Source organism: Alligator mississippiensis, chromosome 3 (assembly GCF_030867095.1).
Source record: "Alligator mississippiensis isolate rAllMis1 chromosome 3, rAllMis1, whole genome shotgun sequence".
Classification (NCBI taxonomy): Eukaryota; Metazoa; Chordata; order Crocodylia; family Alligatoridae; genus Alligator; species Alligator mississippiensis.
This window is the reverse complement of record NC_081826.1, coordinates 71,932,475-71,947,528: the sequence shown is the minus strand read 5'-3', so window position 1 is coordinate 71,947,528 and position 15,054 is coordinate 71,932,475. Positions and strand designations below refer to the sequence as shown.

General features: G+C 44.5%; 1 pseudogene; it reads right to left on the bottom strand.

The window, feature by feature from the left end:
• LOC102559167 (monoacylglycerol/Diacylglycerol O-acyltransferase-like) overlaps positions 1-5,149 on the bottom strand; it is a 48,122-nt pseudogene extending 42,973 nt beyond the window's left edge.
• Positions 5,150-15,054: the final 9,905 nt, after the last annotated feature.

Here is a 15,054-nt window from a genome sequence, read left to right as displayed (position 1 = left end):
TCTTGCTATCTGTCCCTGAAGGGTTTTATCACTGAGTCACTCTTATGATCTGTTATGTATATTCTAAGTGTATGTATTGTAATTTTGTCTCACCCATGCTTTTCCCAGTCTCCTTAGCTCATTGGCCTGTGATCTTATCCTCTCAGAATCCCCTGTATACATTTTGAGAATCCTCCTTTTGGCTCCTGTCCAGTTTCCAGGGTTTGGTACAGTTTGAAACATATCAAACAGCTTCAGTTGCCATTGTAATGTTTCAGAAGACAAGCATACAGGCATAGCTGCCTGATTAAAAACCCTCTGAAGCTTAATAAAGGTGCATCAAGTGGGTAGGTGGTATCTTGTGCCACTTCATTTTGGAACATGCACATGGCAGGTCCTCCGGGCCCACTACCCACACTACCCTGATTAGTGTAGGCAGCCAGGGCCTGACCAGGAGCCAGATGCAGGAAGACCAAGTTGTCCTTGCTGTAGAACAACATTTTTGCATGCTGGAACCACAGTTATGAAGTATTCAAGAGGGGGAAATGGTAGGGGGCTGTATGTCTGTCTGACTGAAATGCTGTATTGTTGTTCAAACATTTCAAGGGGGGAGGGCAGTGATTTCCTCTGTGGTTTTGGTGCCCCCTGGGACTACCTGGGCTGGGTGCCACCTGGGGAGTGCTGCTGCCACCACAGAGGGAAGCACTGGCCACTCTGCAACTCGGGGACCACTCAACCTGCCAGCAGCTCTACCTCCCTGCCCCCCACCCTTCTGCTAGAGAGGCAGGTCAGTATCGGGCCCCCACCCTTATGTACACACCATGGGGGTTTAGTTTGGTTTAATTCTCCCTAAATTGAAGCGGTGTTTTTAAAAACCCACCATTTCAATTTAGGAAGAACTAAACCAAATTAAACCCCCGTGGCATTTACAAGCAGCCTGTGTAGCAAATCAACACCCTCTCAGAATGATACATTTTTTGTTGGTTTTGTAAGAGGTAATACTATGTTTTATTTTGTGCTCTTATGCAGAAGCCAAACCCGTTTGTCCAGAAAAACAAGGTACAAGTTATAAGAGAGATAAAGTTAACCTACCAACTTTGTAAGGAGTGTTGAGGTCATGTTGTTGTTGGGTGGTTCAAGAGATCTGTGAAAGGCAAGCATTTTTGTGGGTGATAGCTTTTATTGGACCAACTGGTTGGTTGTATAGACCTATGCAAGCTCAGTGACTGGTGCCTCCTGGGTCGGGGGGGGGAGGGGGGGACACCCAGGGTCCCCCTGAGGCCGATTGCTGAGCTGGGGAGGTACAGGGGGGCCCCCAAGCGCACTCCCAGCAGACCCAGAAGTGGACCAGAAGTACTTCCGGTCCACTTCCGGGTTTGCCATTGAGCATGTGGAGGGCCCCCCCACACTCCTGTAGGATGCTCAATGCACCCCAGCATCACGGCTATCATGAGCCATGCCTGCTACCTCGAGGTATGTAGAAAAAACTATTAAAGCTGTGTCTATGTCCGAATTGATGATTCTCCGAATCAGCATCGAATCTTCAGATTTGGATTTGACCGAAACGAATCAGGAACAGTAATCCAAATCAACAAATCGAATCACCGTCCCTGAGTTGGGCCGAATTTGAATCGAATAGGGCCTACTTCTCACACCCCTAATGAGTAGTGTCACTGTTAACTGAGAAGTGCAGGGGTTAGTGCATACCAGGAAGGTTATAATGGACCCTGGTGCTTGGTGTCCAATGGGCTGATGAATTTCTATTCCCAAACTCCTCTTGTAAATATTTTGCAGGGATACCCTTTGATCACTAGAACTGTCAGGTCAGACAGGGAGAGGTTTTTTTTTTTAAAGAATGTTCTTCTACTTTTCTCTGTCCTTTTGTCTTCTTTTTGGTGATTACTCATTCTGATATGTAGGTTTTTTGTCTGGCTTCACCTATATCATTGTCATGAGGGCATTTGATGCACTGAATGAGGTGTCACACACTCTGAGATAAACTTGTGTGATATCCATGGATTTTGGAAGGTTTTGTTGTGGGGTGTCTTGGTTGCTCTGGTATTAGACAAATGTGGGCAGGGCTTCTATTTGTTGTTGAGGCAGGGCTGGGTCCCACTAGGTACCTGCTGTTCAGTAGAGAGTTAAACAAGGTTAGGAGGCTGTTTCAAAACCAGGAGTAGGGGTGCTGAAAATATTTTTCTCAAGGTCTGGTTCTTTTCAAGTACAGGCTGTGGAATGTACTGAAAACTGAACAAGAGGGGTCTGATATACTTTTCTATTTTTTAACTAAAGAAGTTGTAAACAGGAAGGAGATAAATTTGATACCCAACTGCCTTCTCCAAGTCTAAGGAATAAATAAAGATTGAAGTGATCTGGATTTTTTTTTAGAAAGAAGAGATCAGATGTCCTCAAATCACAGAGAGAAGAAACAGAAAGCGTGATTTTCTATGCTTTTAGAAGATGAGCATAGGTACCCAAGAACCTTACAAGCTAGTTCTTACCAGTTTTTGGCAGGCAGACACCCCAGAAGATGACAATTAGAAATCAAATGGCAGTGAAGTTGTCAAACTTGCACCAATATGAGTCATTGATCCCTTTTCTCTCTCTCTCAAACAAAACACCTGACCCATTTTCATAATACTTCTTCACTGTGCGAGTACAGTCATTTGAGATGTAGTTAGTACTGGGTCATAATATTCTAGATAGAACACTTGCTTATATAATTGCTACCAGCCTTTGAATTTAATTATTAATTCAGCTTGTATTCCTTTACAAGGTCTATCATGTTCTGCCACTGTGGTTAGCCCACTCTGGATCTCAACAAGAACAGAACTCACTATAATAGAGAATAAGTTTGTCTGTGCAGAAGATAGCATGGCCAGTGAGGTTTGCGCTTAGCTTTCTTGAACTCCTACAAGAAGTAAGGACAAGTGCAAGGTTCAAGAAATATGCCTTCCCTTTTCTAGCATATGTAAATACCAGTATACCTTCTATATGCTTACAGAGTATAACAAAGCAGTATGTGTATATATATGAAATCATATGTACTTACATATGTATGTAAGCACACACTATGTATACAAACAGTCCCACACCTGCTTGTATGCACTTACGCATAAAGTCCTATCAGAACAAAGCACACGACTGTATACAGAATTGTCCTGAAAGATCTGGCACACGACAGACATTAGTCATATTGCTTACTGGCTACTTACAAAGCACTTGCATTACAATACCAACCATGGTACTAGAACTTTTATGAAATTAAAAAGAAATGGGAAAGGAGGGAGTCATTGGGACTGAGTAAGAGGCTAGAGAGGGAAAGGCTGCAAACAGAAGCAGACCTAGTTGAGCTGAACCAGGGAGACCAGAGGGAGCAGGAGGAAGGGACCTAGAGGACGAAGTGAAAGACAGGATAATGTGTGTGAATGGAAAGAGAAGTGATCCAATTCAGCAGACAAGGATGTCAGGGAAAACATGTTACATGTGAATGATAACCCCTCTGGGATGATCTGGTGCATGTTAAAGGGGTGGTAGGATAAACATAACCAAACAAGAGGAAAAGCAGGGATCAGATATGGATTTGTTCCAGTATCGGTGCTACAGTTATTCCAAATTAAGAGCACAACAGAGGAACACTAGATTGTAGTTTCCAGAAAAAACTTTTTGGGATGGAGTCAAGGTGTCTCTTTTTCTCAAGAGATGGAGATCCTGGGAAGAAGTCTGAGCTGAAACTTTTCAGGCTGAAGCACTTTTATTGATTGAAGTTAAACAAAATAGAAAATATTAAAGACCCTAGGCTCTCAATAAACTGTGGGTGGTGGGAGAGGGCTGGACCCCGAGGGCCCTCCATACCCAAGCCCCCGATGCAGCCAGTCCATTTGATTGGAGGAGCCCAGAATATGCTGCAAGGGGGCTATCCAGCAGGGGCTTGGTGCAGGTTTGATGGGGGTGGGGAGAGCTGCAAAAGAGAGCACTGAGGATCCCATCCACAATTCCCTCCTGGTGGGGATAGGTGGGTTGGTTCTGGCATCCTGAGGCCCTGATAACACCCACCACTGGCTGGCTCCATGCCAGCTAGCCATTCTAGCCAGCTACCAAGCTCTGTGCTCCCTCTGGTATAGATGGGGGAAGCCCCTGCCAGTAGGCTGTGAGTGGGGAACTGGTGCTGGTGACCCTGCACTGCTTGCTGGCTATCATTCCCGCTCCCAGGAAATGGGTCTCAAGCCTTTACTGAGGCCAACAGAACATCCCCACCTGTCATCTTTCCAGCTATGGCTTCAAGTTTACAGGGACAGCATGTTCCCTTACAAGAGCTGGGTAGCTGCAGTTTCAGGGGATCAAGGGGGAGGCATGCAGCACAACTGCTGTAGCTGGGTGGGTTGCTGAGGAGCCCCCGCGTTCTATGCGGACCCCTCCTGGGACTTGCCAGCAGCCCTAGAACTCATGAGGGTGGAAAGTTTGTCCTTGGAGCAGGAGGGTGAGGAAGGCTGGGAGTGGTGCTTGGTGTATCCTGGGATGCCAGAGGACTCCAAATTGGTTGTTTTATGTTAATGGAATGCTCATCAGTTTGCTTAAAACTAGTTAGTTAACACTGATTGATAATAATCCTTCCTGAATAGGTCTAAAAGGCACTTAGCACTAATTAATGAGGCTGAAGTGAAATCTTTCAAGTTTTAAGCACTCTTAAGAGTTAATTGCAATATGTAATCTTACCCTTAGACAAGAACTGGTTGAGTCATAAGCTTTTGTACATGCTAGCCTTTGGGGGATATTACATGCTGAAGTTTGCTTAGAATTAGCACTTGCAATGTTAGTTGGTTACAAAGTTATCAAGAGCTAATGCTCAGCAATACTTTAAAGATTAATTCCCTCTCTCTAACCATACATGGGTCAAACTTGGTGTTAGAGGGTAAATTTTAAGCACTCTCAACAAGAGGTAATTACAATATGTAATCTCACCAACATGTTCAGAAAGGCAGGTGTGGATCCAGGATTGCTACTGAGGTAGCTGCACTTCCACTTCCACTCTCCTCCCCACCTGCTGTGCCTGAAGCCTCTGAGGAAATCTTTTTCAAGCTCCCGAAGCAGATAAAAATCCTCTTCTCGTTCTTGCTCTGAAACACCTCCCTTTTTCTCCTGCTGCTACTACTTTCCTGCTATCCAGGTGTGGGGGAAGCCTCAAACCTACTCCTGCCTGCTCTGAGGCAACTGGGCTCACCTGGGACAGCAACAGTGGTAGCAGTAGAGATGGGTAGAGGGAGGTACTCCCACCCCACCTGGCACCCCTGGGAGAAGGGGCCGGAAGGGGGAACTCTGCTGCCAATTACCTCTGCTGCTGTCAGTGTTCCCAGCTGACTCCACCCCTGGTAGCCTGGCTGGAGCCGGCAGGACTTCTTTGGGAGCTTTTCCACCCCAGGACAGAAGGGAAACCAGAAGCAGGGGAGAGGGGGTGAAAAGGTACCTCTGAGCATGGAGGGGAAGGAGAGGGACTCCCATGGGCTTCGGGGACTTAAAAAAGTCCCCAGAGGCTACTGAGGTATGATCCAAGCTGAAGGGAAGGGAGAGCACCTGTGCCACTGCACCCTTCTGGATCTCCCCTGCTTAGAGGCATAAGCCTTTAGGTGACAGCTTGTCTCATAAGACACTATCCCTCTGTGTGGGCTTTGGAACACGTAGATGCTGATGAAACACCCTCTAAGGGGTCCCAACCCTGCCAGGATGTTGTATGTGACCAGGGCCAACCACCTCCCAGCACAAGCCTGGAGAGATAAAGACTTTAGTGAGAAAGGGTCTCCATTCTCATGGAGTCCTGCTCCGCTCTGCAGGCAGGTCCCAAGGTCTTCTGCCACTCACAGCAAGTGCGTCCATCCTCCCAGCTGTTACACAGGGCAACAGGCATCCCCCTAGGATGGGCCCTGTCCCCCCCGGTCTGCAGTCTCAGCCCCAACCTCAGCCCTGCTGCCCAATGCCCAAACCCAGGAGCGGGTGAAGGTAGCCAAGAGCTCTCACCTGCCTGTTGCCAACGCCAGGATAAGTCAGGCAGCACCTGTGTTTTAAGCTTCGGGGAGGCAGTGCCTGCCCTGTCTCACCTTGTCTGTGCCCAGCTCCTTCCACGGCTTTGCAGAGGCAAGGGCTCCCTGCCACTGCAGAATCATTTGGGTGGAAGCAGAGAGGGTCAAAAGCAGATTTTGAACCTTCCTCATTTTCAGATTCCAGTCACATGCTCTTACGCCTCACTGCTGGGTAGGGCAGCCCTGGTACCTGGGATTTCCTCCACTAAAGGAGCTGGGCGTTGTAACCCAGTCATCTCCTGCTCTTTGTAATAGAATGTTTTCAGCATCACTCAGGTGTTTGCTTCAGGCCTTGAGACACTTTCTGGTTCTTCTGCCACCTCCAGATTTTTTATATGCACTTTGTAACAGATCCTAAGAGATAGGTGTAGGCTCCAGTACTGTTCCCACCCTTGCTGTAAACAGTAATTAGAAACCAAAAACCCTCTACTCTCTGCTTCCATTGACACCTTCTAAGCATGCCTTTTTTTCTTGTAGGAAGAGCCTGGTTCTGGGAACAGGAATTCAGCTGTTTGTTTTAACTATGTTTTATTATTCTTCTTCAGGAAAATACAGAAACAAAACTCCAACATTGAAATTGCATGTTAGTTATTACTTAATAACTAACATGCAAATAATATGCACATTCTTAGAACTTCTCATCTCAGCTATTGATGTAAGGTTCATGTCTAGAAATATAACCTTTGCTAATAAACAATCTGGTGAGAGATGTTGGCTTACTGGTTGCTAAGTATATGTATAATCCCTACCCGCACACACTAAGGGAACTGCCTTCACCTCTTTATGCTATAAGAAAAAAAACAAAAGAGCACATCTACATTATGCTTGGTATACTTGATATTCCAACAATATTGTTTTGGTCCATGTAGATTCTTCTATGTGTTCCTGCCCTAATATTAACTTTATTTACTAAAGCTTCAGCTTCTCCCCAGAATTTACCAGGTCCAATTTTCCTCCCTTTTCTATCTGTGAACAATCCTTATTTTTCTATACCACTAATCCTTTAGCATTTGGCCCCTACCCACCCCAGTTCTCCCCAGCCCACCTCCTTTTACCAAGACAAATTTCCCTCCCTTTTGGATCGCCAAACAATCCTTATTTTTGTACCCATTTCCCCTTTCCTAAAATGTGGAGATTCACCCTAACCCTCAGATGGAAGGGACTATTTAATCCTTCTATGCCAGAATAGCGACTTTCTTCCTGGGAGTTTCCAGATTCCAACCATAGAGGAGTCAAGATACTACATAATAGTTTATCAGATAGTGTTTTCTGGAAGGAATTGTGCAGAGCCATATTTCAGGTCTATTTCCAGTCTCCTCCCACGTTATACATATGGCAAAGATGGAGCAACAGCCAATGCAGCCAGTGTCACTGCACAAGGGCCCACAGTCTGATAGGGCCCATCCTTGATATCCTGAGTTGATTCAATAGTTTGTTTAAATTTTGTAATCACTGTTCTTGACAATGCCCCCTAAACATAGAAATAATGCACAGAAGTGGAAGGAAAAGAAGGAAGGGTTGAAAATGTCTGTAAAATTACCCCAAATAAGCAAATTTTTTAATGTGTTCACATCAGGAATTGTGACTACCAGGAAGAGTAATAAGTGTGAATTCAAAACAGTCTGCGGGTGGTCGCTGACCTCTGGTCAGTGCCTGCCACCTCCCATCTTCCCCCTGCCACCAACAGCACCGTGGCCACCTGCAGGAGCTCACTGCTCACTGCCACCATGCTCCTGCCACTGAGAGACCCACCACCGCCTGCAGGAGCTTGCCCCCCCCCCCCCCCCCAGCCTCCAGGGGCACGCAACATTCATGCTTAGGCTGAAGACAGACATACTCCCCTGGCCAGAGCAGAAGGCTGTTCCTAAGGAGGGGCATTATCCAGCCAGAGAACTGAGAGCTCCTATTATTTGAAAGATTATGTCCAGGTTGTAAATTAAGAGGGGAGAAATGTAGTAACTGGACAATTATAGGCTTACATTGTTAGCCATTATTATGGGATGGAGCTAGTCATCATTATGGGATGGAGCTGGAGAGCTAGAACTCCACCCTCTGTTGTTCCAGAGTTACTTTTATCTTCCCAGTTAGGTGTTTGTTCCTGAATACAACAGCCTGTTGTTTTGAGCCTGGAGAAAAGTAAGTCATAGTATTCTCTGTTAAGTAGGGAACTTAACAGATGCTATTTAGCTTGCAACAAGAAATTGGATCTTTATCACAAGAGCTGTTTCCTCAGTGCTGCTGCTTGCAGCTATGTGGTACAATATGTGCTTGAAGCTATTGCAAAATTCTCCAAGCACATTAATCTTCCTGGTGATATTCTCCAAATCATCCCCAGTTCAATTTGTTCCAGTTCACAGGAACTTGAATGTTGTTCCATTATTAACCTAGGAAGGGCAGAGCATAATGCAAGGCATGTTGGCTCTTTGCTGACTGTAGGTCCTCCACATGTAATGTGGCATGGGTGAGAGGTGTTAGAAACTGGTGTCGTGGAACTGAAGTGATCTATAATCTTGAAACTTCATATTTGTACTTAAATGTTTGCATAGTGTTTCTGCAGTGGAGGTTACGTAGCATTATTGACAAAGATCATGAAAAAGAATTCACGAAAAAAAAGAACTTATGAAGGCAAGTACTTGAGCACCCCATCAATGAGACTTTATCAATGACAATTTGCAGCCTTGCTTTTCAGGAGGCACAGGGAGGTTTTAGGTAGGGTGACCATATGGAACTATGGAAAACCCAAGACATTGCCCCCTGCCTCCTGTTCTCCCAAGTCTCATAGGTGAGATGGATCTGACCAGGGCTGCAGTCCCCACACAGTGGGGGAGCATCTCAGTGGCGGGGCATCTGAGCCTGTGCATTGCTGCACATAGGTGTAAGCCCCACCACCACCCCGGGGTCTCTGCCCCTGGTGAATCATGCCACCTTCCCATCATGCCACCCTCCTCCTTCCCTCTAGCTCCATCCTCTGTCCCATTTCCCAGATGCTTTAAAAAAGACCCCTCAAAACCAAACAGGGGGACTCAAACCTGTGGCTGTGGGGAGCCAGTGCCACTGCCCTGTACCACCTGGGGAGAGCCTAGTTGACCTAGCGAAAACCAGGACTCTCCCCCTCCCCCACCTGTGGGAGAGTGAGTTGGGGGTGGCCTGGGGTGCCCAGGTAGGGGTGCAGCCTGGAGCCATCCTGCTGGATCAGACAGGGTGCAGCACCATCTCCTGCAGCACCCTGCCCTAGCTGAGGAATCTGGTGGGGACAGGGGCTAGAGTGGAGCATGGAGCCTGAAGTCACCTACCCAAACTTGGGTGCCTGGCAGCCTGAAGCCTCCCCCCAACAACATTTCCCCCGCCCTGGCAATCTGCTCCCCTGAGGACAGGGGTCCAAGGCACCCCAACTCTCCCCTCTACCCCAGGGAAATTCCATCCTCACCTCGGATCCGGGCAGCAATGGCTGCTCCCTGGTCTCAACTCTGCTGGGCTGCAAGCAGAGTCACTTGCACAGTAGGGTCTGTCACGAGCCTGGTACATGCATGCAGGTTCCCACCAATCCAAGACCTTTGCTTCAATTTTCTCTAATGGCTGGGATGCTGAGCCAAACTCTGAAATCCAGGACTGTCCCAGCCAATCTGGGACGTATGCTCACCCTTAGTTTTAGGCAATGTTAATAACAGAAATTTTCTCTCAGTCATTGAGCACTTGGCTAAATAAGACCCAGTGCTGAAACAACTAGTTTGTATCCCAGAAGGTTCAGTGTGTAGTTAAATCATCTCATTCAGAACAAAATCACTGAGTTGTTGTCAAAATGTGTTGAGGGAGAGATTGTTCAGAAAATCCAAAGTGTGCTGTTTTTCTCTGTTGTTACTGAGACAATCCAAGACATTGCAAATATTGACCAGCTAAGTCAACTTTTTCACTATGTAATAGTAGAAACTAAATATATGAATATAGTGAATCAATATGAAAATTAACAAGGGCTTTCTGGGATTTCACAAAATATCTGATGAAAGTGGGTTTTGTCTTGAAGAACAGTAAATTGTGAACTGCATCAAAGGGAAATAGTTGAACATCTGGAAGTATTGCAGCCAAGGGTATGATGGGGCTACTAACGTGAGCAGTGTTTATTCCAGAGTGCAGGCAAGAATATCTATAAGAGAAACAAATAAGGAACATGGGCACTATCCTACCCACAATTTGAACTTTAGTTTAATGACTGTGTTTAGGGAATACCTGAAATAAAACATTTTGATAAGGTGTTTGAAAGAGTCTAGGCTTTCTTAGAATAAGGTGATGGGCTTTGTTATCTGAATTAGGTTCTGTCTCTCAGCTTGTCAGTAACTTTACTTTGAAGACAATATTTCCAACACGTTAGTTGTCACAAAAAAATTATTGCTTTGAGGTTCTGCTATGTTGAATAACAGAGTTTTCCAGAATAATTCTCCAGAGCAAAAAGGATGATGAATGTCATCGTCACTTCATAGTTAAAGAATATCTTAGCAACTTTTGATTTTGTATGTCTTTTGCTCCAAATAAAAACTACAGAAGCTATAAATTCTGTCTGTAAGTGCCTACAAGCTAAAAATATATGCTTAACAAAGCCACAACATGGCTTCACAGTATAATATAATCACTAGTGTTTTGAAATAGCCTCTGAGAAGCCAAACCAAGTGCCATCAAAATGTTAGAAAAGTGGGGTGCGGAGGTCAAGTTTACATAGAAATGTGGAAAGAAAATAAAAAAATATTTTGGTGAATTATGTGAGAACAAGAGACTGAATAATGACACCAAGGGCTACTTCAAAATTAACGTGTTCTATGGCTGTTTGAATATAATTTTAGCCCAGCTGTCAAATTGTTTTCATAGTTTGAATGAACTGCTACAAAGTTCAACATAATTATATCAAAGACACTTGGATCACCAGATGATGAAGAGCTGTATGAAAAAGCTGAAATGTTAGTGAAACAAATATCAGAGTCTTTTCTGTCACCTTGCCTGGACAATTACTTGCATTTAGAGCATGTCTGACATCCAAAATTTCTAAGTTACTTACACTGGAAGATTTGACTAAATGTGTGATAGTTGATAACAGTACTTTGTCATCAAGATTTTCTGAAATGCATATGCCAGCTGTGCTGTTTTTAAGCATTCCCGTACAAACATCAAGTGGTGAATGTTCCTCCTTCTCAAAACTCAAAATAATTAAGAATGACCTGCATAGCACAATGGGACAAGAAATGCTTTGTGGATTAGCAATACTGTCTGTTAAAAATGAGAGGGCTAGTTATCTTAATTTAGATCAGGTTATTGATGAAATTTTGGAGAGGGCACCAAAGATTAACTTCCACTAGTAGTGGTGAGTACAAAAAGAATATTATTTTGCTAATTATCTCTGTTCTCACCATGGCAGTTTTTATCCTTTTTCCCCTTTCATGATATCCCTCCTTCCATTTTTTTCCCCTTTTATACTCCTCTCCCTCATCTTCAGTCCCACTCAAATCTTCTTGAATACTTCTAGTCTTGTGACTCTTCCCAGTCTACTTGTCCACGCAATTATGTTTGATGATGGAGGACTGGGGTTGTGGCTACAGCAGTGGTATGGAGGCCACAGAGATGCCTGAGATGTCCCTGTTCATCTTTGGGGTATAGCTAATGATACTGGTTTACCTACAGCCTTCAACTAGCAGTTTGTAGGTCTGTGATTAGACAGTAAATTGAAGGACTGGTTAATTTAAGACAACCCCCCAATAATTAGATTCTATATATGGAAAATTTATAAATGTGTTATAACTGTCCAGGTTATAGAACATCAGTATTAGAAGACGTGTCTTGAATTTGTCCCCTTCCCAGTGCTCCAGCAGGAAAAACAGTAGCCGGGGGAAGGGGTGCAGTTGCCCCCTTGCCCTCTGACTCCACCCCTAACCTTTCCCCCCTGCAACCCCTTCACCCTCCCCTTACTGTCAGACCCTGCTTGGGCTCTGTTCCTCCCAGAGGATGTGCCCAATGCATGTGACAGTAAAGTGGGAAAGCATGCTTGGGGAGAGAAAAGCCAGAAGTTGCAGAGGGCAAGCAGAAGAAATTCAAGGAACAAAAAACATGGACTTAAAAATAAACATACTTTTATTCAGTTACATATATATAAATTACTTCAAGTCTAGATGAACTAAATTAGTAGCTCTCTGATGTATTCTACCTCTCTGCAAACTGCCGCAAGTTTCAGCACAGGTAGTCCATAAACACAAATTTAAGCAGCACTTTTATATATAGTGGGTACTTTTAGAGATAGTTTACACATGTAATTAATGTGACTGAATAAACTGTGGAACAATGTGTGCCACAGTAAATAACTCCCAGGTATAGCATCTATGCATGAGCCCAGGACAGAAGCAAATTGAGCTGGGGCAGAACAGTTTAGGCCAGGGCTGTTCCTGCCCTGCCCTGCTACAGCAGCCAGGGGGAGCTCCAGCCTCTGGGTGCAGCTGCCCAGTGCCAGCCCCAGGTCGGCAGGGGGTAAGGGAGTCAACCCAGGGCTCCAGCTGGCAGCTGCTTTGTGGTCCAAGATCAGGGGGCAGCCCTGGGCTGACAGGGAACATGGTCTGGGCAGCAGGTGGCTGCACTTGGCAGCAGAGGAGATGGCTGGGCCACAAGGCTCCTGCAGCTGCTGAGCCATGTGGATAAGCAGCAGGCAAGAGTGTGGCCCCCTTCTGGCTAGACTGACTGGGCACAATTTACTCTCGGGTCAGTGTCTACATGTGCGCTGCTGCACAGTAAATAACTCTGCAGTATGATAGTACTTGTATTTACAAGTACTACCCTGCTGTGGAGTTTATTAATTTCCTGCAGCCTAATAGGGCCATATGTATAGATGCTGCTGCTCTACTGTGGAGCTAATTAGTACATCACAGTAAATGTTTCATGTAGACATGCCCAGTGGGTGCATCTGCCTGTGCAATTCATTCAAAGCAATAAACTCTGGAGCAGTTAGAACTAAAGTAAACTACTCCTGGGTACAGCATCTACATGTGTGCCTGGGACAGCAGCAAATTGAGCCAGGGTGGAGCAGTTTTTGCTAGGACCTGGGATACAGGGCTTAGTCCTAGGTTCTAAGTGGCAGCATCTGGCAGTGGAGGGGCTGTCTGGGGCACAAGAGTGCTGAAAGTGTGCAGGAATATGTGCACACATTAGCACAGCCTAATGCACATTAATTTAGTACCTCACATTGGAGGTACTAAATGCAATGCACTTTAGAAAAGACACAATAATGCATGGGTAGATGCACCCACAAAGTCTCTCACTCCCAACTATCCACAGAGATGCTTAATCAAACACACATGCTCAAAAAAGTGCTTACCAGACTGGACCTATTTTGAAACACTTCCCAGGGTTTGGCTTCCTAGCAACTCAGCAGCATTAGGACCCAGACAGATTCTGCATATAATCTCAGATTGGAATTTAGGTATTTGCATGATTAGGTTGTCTCTAAGAAGGGTGTCTTGAAGATCTGAACACTGCAGTTAGTTACCTAAAGTAACAGCTAGGCACCAAACCCACTTTGCTTTTGGTTTACTAACTTAACAAAAATGCATCTTTTTGCATAATCTCTCCGTCTGTTACTGCCACCCATACTCAAGCAAGGTTCCCACTGAAATCATCAGCAATCTTGCTTGGGGAAACACTGCAGGATTAAGCCCTGGTTATGACATAGGAAAATCTATAATCAATCGAATAACTTTAAGTTATACAGCCACCTATAAATTAAATATGCAACATCAATGACAGTCTGGTAGCAACCATGTCTACAGAACATATCTTTTACCATGGATATTCAGAGGACTGCTTAATGAAAAACTTGTCATTTTGGACTTTATAATTAATGAATCACTAAATAGGTGAAATTTTCTAATCATCTTTTTTTGGGTTTATCCAACCGTGCCAATAAAGCCTTCCACATGCTTCCTGGTATTTGTTGGTGTCTTTGTATCAGATTTTGGAGTGCAGTCTGTGTCTGTTAAGGAAAGAAGAAGAGACAGTTAAACTTTTAAAAGTCTTCACATTATGCAGGCATACAAATCATCCTAGAACCCCAATTACCTTTTGCAACCTGGAAACGAGGAGTTGGGGAAGGATGGGAATTATTGGGAAAAGGTGCACGTGCTAGTTGGCTCTACAGAATTTTCCTTAAAAAAAGAACTACGGTTATAATTTTGGAGAGCACTTAAGCAGCTGCATAAGCTCTCATTCTGGGGTTTTCAGTACAAACTAACATCGTGTGCATACATACTTTCCTGAATTAGGCAGTCCATATGAATATATAATGATGAAACTGAAATGGTAAATACAGAAAAACGTTGTGCTCTGATTGAAATGGATGGCAAAATTACATATTGACCAAATGGGAACAAGACCGCTGTAATATTGCAATGAGCAGCGCATAACTTATACTGTGACAGGACTGTAATATATCCTCTTTTCACTTAATTAATGTTTGGGCTTTTTATTCTCATCGAAACAAAAAAGTCTGGAAGTAAGGTTTTGTGAAGTCAGTATCCAAATCTTCCAGAAGCCCAAGATACGGAAATCAGGTGAGCAGCTCTCTCAGCTTGGAAGTGCTTTACAAGGAAAAATCCTGTATTAAAAATTGGAACTAACTACAGAGTTCAAGGCCTTCTAGAACACATCTACACTCCCTCAAAGAGTCTAAATTTTTCTAAGTGCAGTTCTTGAAGTCATATCAGACGGAGGAAAAAGGATCAGCTAAGATAAAAAAAAATCATTTCAGTTTTGTAGAACTAATTGTAGAAAATAATTTGTAAAGGAGCATAAAGTAGGAGTTGTATCTTACCTTACCATATTACAACTTTATTTGACTTGTTTGTCTGTAACAGTCCAGATCAGCTCCCCAGGGAGCTGGGGGGGCTCACAGAGTGGTCTGGCATCAGAACTGAAGTCAGGAGCCAGAGCCAAAGTCAGAACAGGCCAAGGTCAGGAGCCGTAGCTGGAAACAGGGTAA